This window comes from Solanum tuberosum, unplaced genomic scaffold (assembly GCF_000226075.1).
Source record: "Solanum tuberosum cultivar DM 1-3 516 R44 unplaced genomic scaffold, SolTub_3.0 scf00262, whole genome shotgun sequence".
Classification (NCBI taxonomy): Eukaryota; Viridiplantae; Streptophyta; class Magnoliopsida; order Solanales; family Solanaceae; genus Solanum; species Solanum tuberosum.
This window is the reverse complement of record NW_006239186.1, coordinates 196,779-203,009: the sequence shown is the minus strand read 5'-3', so window position 1 is coordinate 203,009 and position 6,231 is coordinate 196,779.

Sequence of the window (6,231 nt, the reverse complement as noted above, 5' to 3'; positions counted from 1 at the left end):
TCATCTTATAAAGACTCATCATAGTCCATCATCACCACATATCACCATTTCAAGAGAAACACGCTTTCACATTATAGCATAATAACACTTTATACAATATCACATTAATACCATTAGAACATCTTCACATTATAGCTTCACACAAACTTTACATATAGCTTCATATAGGACTTTACATATAGCCTCATTTATACATAATAATATAACAGTACAATAACACTCATATAATGCCCTTCATGGCCTCAATTCACAATAATACAATATTCCAACATTATGCAACAACTTCCCCAATGCCTTCATGGCTACAATTCACAATAATACCACACAAGAACAAGATATAACACTTCCACCAAAGGTGGATTCAACCTACCAACAACAATCAATTCAATAAAGAGAGTTCAAGCTTTCTTACCATAATTCAAAGCCATAGCCAAAACACCAAAATCCAAGCAATCACCAATACTTCACCCCATAAGGCTTACCACCCTTAATTCACCCATTATCAACAATTAATCATGAATAAACATTAAACAACACAAGAGATATCAATACAATTCACTTTACACATAATTCCATCAACTTTGAATTTATAGAAATAGACCCACTTCATAAACACATTTTAGGGTTTTGTAGAATACAAGGATTCATGGATTTTTTCATCTTAAAACATCAAATAAACATCAATAATATCATAACTTATCATTTGAAATCGTTTCATGCAAGAACCCTTGAGTTTGAGTAGAAATTAGCATTTTTCACAAACTTTGGAAAAGTTGAAAAGCATTTGAAATTGGCTCTAGGGTGATATCTTGCCCTAGATAAAGAACTCCCATACCTTTACTAAGATTCCTCAAGAAATTTGATGAAGAAAAACGTCTTGCATCCACAACCCCTAGCTCCCACTTCTCTTCTTCTTCTTCCTTTGAGTTTAGAGAGAGATATAGAGAGAGAAAGAATTTGGGATTTGATTTGGGAAAATAATGAGTTTAAAGGAATGTTTTAAGACCCAAAACCATTTTAAAAATCAACCCCACATAATAAACAATTAAAACGAAATTACATAAAAACCCCTCATAAAACCTCATTATAAAGTCAACACAAAGTCATAGGCTCTTGCTTAACCTATCATTTTTCCGAGTCGTTACAATTATGTACAACAATCAATCTTTGACTTGAAGTGGAAGGTCGATCTCTTACAGAAATTGTATTCTAAAATTGATCACTCCCACTAATTAAGTCATTCTCAAGAAATTTTGCATTTCTTGATTCCACAATCCTAGTACTATTAGATGGACAGTAGAATTTGTACCCTATATCCAATGAAATATCCACTAATGGTCCTAGGATCCAGTTTCTTTTCTTGTGGGTTGTAAATTCTAACTTCAGACGGGCATCCCCATACGCGTATATGTGTCAAACTAGGTTTCCAACCTTTGAATAACTCAAAAGGTGTCTTTGGAACAGCCTTAGTTGGAACTCGGTTTAATATATACGCTGATGTATTAAGAGATTCAATCCACAAGGACTTAGGTAGCTTAGAGCTACTTAACATAATACGCACCATATCCAATAATGTTCGATTTCTTCTTTCTTCTACACCATTCTGATCCGAAGAACCATGCATAGTATATTGAGCAACAACCCCATTTTGTTGAAGAAACTTCGCAAACGGACCTTGTGCTTGTCCATCTTTAATATATCTACCGTAATACTCACCACCTCTATCAGTTCTCACAATCTTAATTTGTTTTTCACGTTGTTTCTCTACTTCAGCCTTGAAAACATTAAAGGCTTCTAATGCTTCGCTCTTATTATGAAGCATGTAGAGATACATATATCATGAGTAATCATCTATAAAAATGATAAAGTACTTCTGACCATATGTGTCCATGTCTGGACAACATACATCTGATTGTATGATTTCTAATACAGTTGAACTACTCTTGGCACCTTTCTTTGACTTGTTGGTCTGCTTGCCTTTAATGCAGTCCGTACAAGTATCAAAATCAGTAAAATTTAAAGTATTACGTACTGCATCATTTACTAATCTCTTAATTCTATCGATGGAGATACGTCCCAATCTCCGATGCCATAAGATAGAGGAATCTCCATTCATAACACACCGTTTAGTGCCAGCTTGTACATGCATAACATTATGAGTGGAATCATTTTGTAAATTAAGAGAGAAAAGACCGTCAGACAATGTACCATATCCAACAAGTTTAGATTTATAAAATAGTTTGGAATCACCTTCTAAAATGAAGGAATATCCCAAAGGTACAAGATTTGATACTGAAATTAAATTCCTAGAAAAATTAGGAACATAAAAGGTCTTTTCTAACTCTAAAATAAAACCACTACTAAGAACTAAATTGCAAGTCCCAATAGCTTCCACATGCGACTGCATCTTGTTTCCAGAATAGATGTTTCTCTCAGCTCCCACTGGTTTCCGCAGGTTTCTTAAATACTGCAAGGAATTCGTAATATGGATTGTAGAAGCAGAATCAATCCACCACGTATTATGATTAACATCAATCATATTAGCTTCATAACAAACAAGAGAGATAAAAGTACATTTCTTAACAAGCCATTGTTGAAACTTGACACAATTCTGCCCTATGTGCCCCTTCTTTCTACAAAAGCGACACTTGGATTCTTTCTTGATGTCAGTTTCAAGTGGTGCCTTTCCTTTAGACCTCTTATTGGCTTGATTGGTCTTCTTTCCTTAAGTAGTCATGAATGCACTTTCTCTCGTTTCCATCAGCAGTCGACCTTCCTCTTGAACACACATGGCCATGAGTTCATTAATAGACCATTTATCTTTATGTGTGTTATAAGAGATCTTAAAGGAACCATACTGTGCAGGTAGAGTATTCAAGATATAGTGCACAAGAAAAGTTTAAGACATTTCGACCTCAAGAATCTTTAGTTGAGCCGCTAAGTCTCGTATTTTCATAATGTGCTCACGTACACCTCTTACATGCACTGGTGAGTCTCAGTGATGAGAATTTCATTATTAAGGTGTTGGAAAGTGCCTTATCTGAAGTCTCAAATTGTTCATCAATAGCCTTCAGTAATGCCTTGACATTGTTATACAGTTCGACAAAACCACAAATACCAATAGAGATTTTGGTCTTAATGAACATAACACTCAAACAGTTAGAGTGTTTCCATTGTTCATGAAGAACAATCTCATCGTGAGTGTTGATTTCATTAATAGGTGGCTCGTCTTTCCTGATAGCATAATCAATATCCATACACCCTAAGTGAAGGAGAATTCTCTCCTTCCAAATCTTATAGTTCTCACCATTCAGTTCGGGAATACCACATATATCAGAGAAATTTGCAAGTTGCGTAACTGCAAAAATATACATATATACTTAACATAAATTTGAGGCAAGTAATATAAAATTGAATCTACTGACATAAAAATTGCTTGTGGGCTAAATTTTAAATTCAATTAGATTCATATTTATGATTAAATTATCAATTTAATAGCATGATATTCTATCTTTATGACAAAACTATTAAACTCTCATTTATAATTCCTATGGGTAATTATGAAAAGTATTTAATATCTCATCTTAATTAATAATGCAACTTAATAATAAAAAAATTAAGTTATCATATCATGCATAATTAATCACAATTCTAATGTCTAAAAATTTCTTTATGTGATCCTTAACTTTAAAATTGTATTCAATTAAAGATGTTGTGGCTAAATTTTAATCAAATAATTCTAGATCACTTAGACATTTATTTCTTTAAGTGATCCAAAACATAATATATAATATATTATTTAATTAAGATTGATGTGGCTAAATCTCAATCAAGTAAAATTATATGAATCACTAATTATTAAATCACAATCATATACAAGATTTATTGTTGAACATTATGCAACAAATATATATATATATATTTAAAGAGACTCAAAGATTACATACAGTAAATATAATAATTTAAACATATAATATTCAAAATCAGAGAACTAATAGTCACATACTCTAGATATGTGATCACTGACACGCAAATCAAAACAACAATCTCTTTGCCTTTTATTATTAGAAAATGCTTCAAAGATTTCAAAACAAGATCTGATTTTTTAAGACTCATTTTGAGCGTTTTTAGCGAATTCTGAAAACTAACAAAGCAGAGGAAATTCAGATTGCTCTGATACCAAATGATAGAAATTACAGAGCAATAGCGCAACAGAAAAAGTTTGGATCGGCATACATCCAGCCATTGTTAGCGATATAGTCGGAGTCATCGGTGTTTGTTTTCCACTCCGGCAATTCTTCTCTTCTTCAAAGATCTTCTAAGCACTCAAAACCTTACTCTTAGATGGTATGGAGTTTTTAGAAGTAATGTGCTTAGGGACCTTTGAACCAAATGGCATATTTATAACCGTGCTTCCATTGAGAACGGTTAAGAAGTTATGGGAAGTTTTACACTATGGGATAATGGGTAGTTACCTACCTTCCCATTAGTGGGATAATGGGTAGTTACCTACCTTCTCATTAGTGAGATAATGGGTCCATGAAGTGGGATAATTGATCCATGTAATACAGATCATATCAGCATTAACAAAATGCTAACATTCTTTTCACAGAAAGTCACTCAAATTTCATTTTCAACTCAAAAGTCACTCAACTATGAAGTCTTGCATAGAAAGTCACTCAACCTATTTACTGTTTTTTTTCATTAAAATTTGTTGACATAGAATTTTAATTTTTAATCAAATTTTTAAAAATCAAATATATATCCATTCAAACTATTTAATGACCCACACCATTTAACCCGACCCGCTACAAATATAATATTGAACTTTTTATTTTACCATTGATTCTCTAAATCATTCTCTCTTGTCTCCCCCATTCTTCCCCTTTACTTCTTTTTCTCTTTTCTTTTCTTTTTTAATTTCTCAATTTCAACTTCTTCTTCACATATCAATTATTGAATTGAGAAAGTAATGAATTTGCTTCAATTTATCATTGTCTTCTTGTTGAATGAAAAGTCTTACTTTTGAAAGGAGAAAAAAATGACAGTTGGTGGTGTATTTCTCTCTTGAGCTTTGAATGTTCTCATTGATAGGGAGAATATACTTCAATTTATCAACCTCTCTATTTTTTTTAAGTTTTCATAACCTCTTTGTTCTCCCTAAGCATCAAATAATTGTCTTCCCAACTTCAAAAACAATAAAATTACAATAATCTTGATATATTATTGATATGTGAAGAGGTTGAAATTGAGAAATTAAAAAAGAAAAGAAAAGAGAAGAAGAACGTAGAGGGAAAGAATGGGGGAGACAAGGGAGAATGATTCAGGGGATTAATGGTAAAATAAAAAATTCAATATTATATTTTTAGCAGGGCATGTCATTAAATGGTTTAAATGGATATATATTTGGTTCTTAAAATTTTGGTTAAAAATTAAAATTTCATGTCAACAAATTTTAATGAAAAAAATAATTAAATAGGTTGAGTGACTTTCTGTGCAAAGAAATTATAGTTGAGTGACTTTTGAATTGAAAATGAAAGTTTAGTGACTTTCTGTGAAAAGAATTGATAGTTGAGTGACCATCAAAAGTTATTAACTCCTCCGGTCACTCCTAACCCCAACTGAATCCCTTAATCATTCTACCTCCATACTATTTTACTAGATTATATATAGCTACTCATAAAAAATATTTTTTACTTATTTATCAAACATTTTTTTTTTTAAAAAGAAGAGTATTTGTTACCTAGTGTAAATGGTTAGCAAGCTAGATGGTTGAGTTAGTTAACTAATCAGCTAGAGTCAGTTAGAAATATAGACATATGGCATTAGTTAGTTACAAGCTCATGTGATTAGTATAAATATATACAGTGTACAGATTCAATGTATCAAGTTACACAATTCAATCTATACAATTTCTTTTTTCCTCTCTACATGATGTTTATCGTGACCAACGACACTATCCTACGATATGAGTGTCTACGATCGTCGATAATATAGTAACCCAATCGAGGGTTGGGGTCGTGTCCCAAGGGAGCGATTTTTGAGAATTAATAACCAATTAGAATTTCATTCAAGTTAGTCGTAGTTAAAGACGTTTGCGATAAAAGACATAGTAAATTAAATGTGGTGACACGAAAGTATCAAATATCAAATGGGGGTTTGTAACAAATGCTAAAACAACAAAATAAACAAGAAAATCAAGTATGGGGAAAGGTTCTTGGGATCTGACCG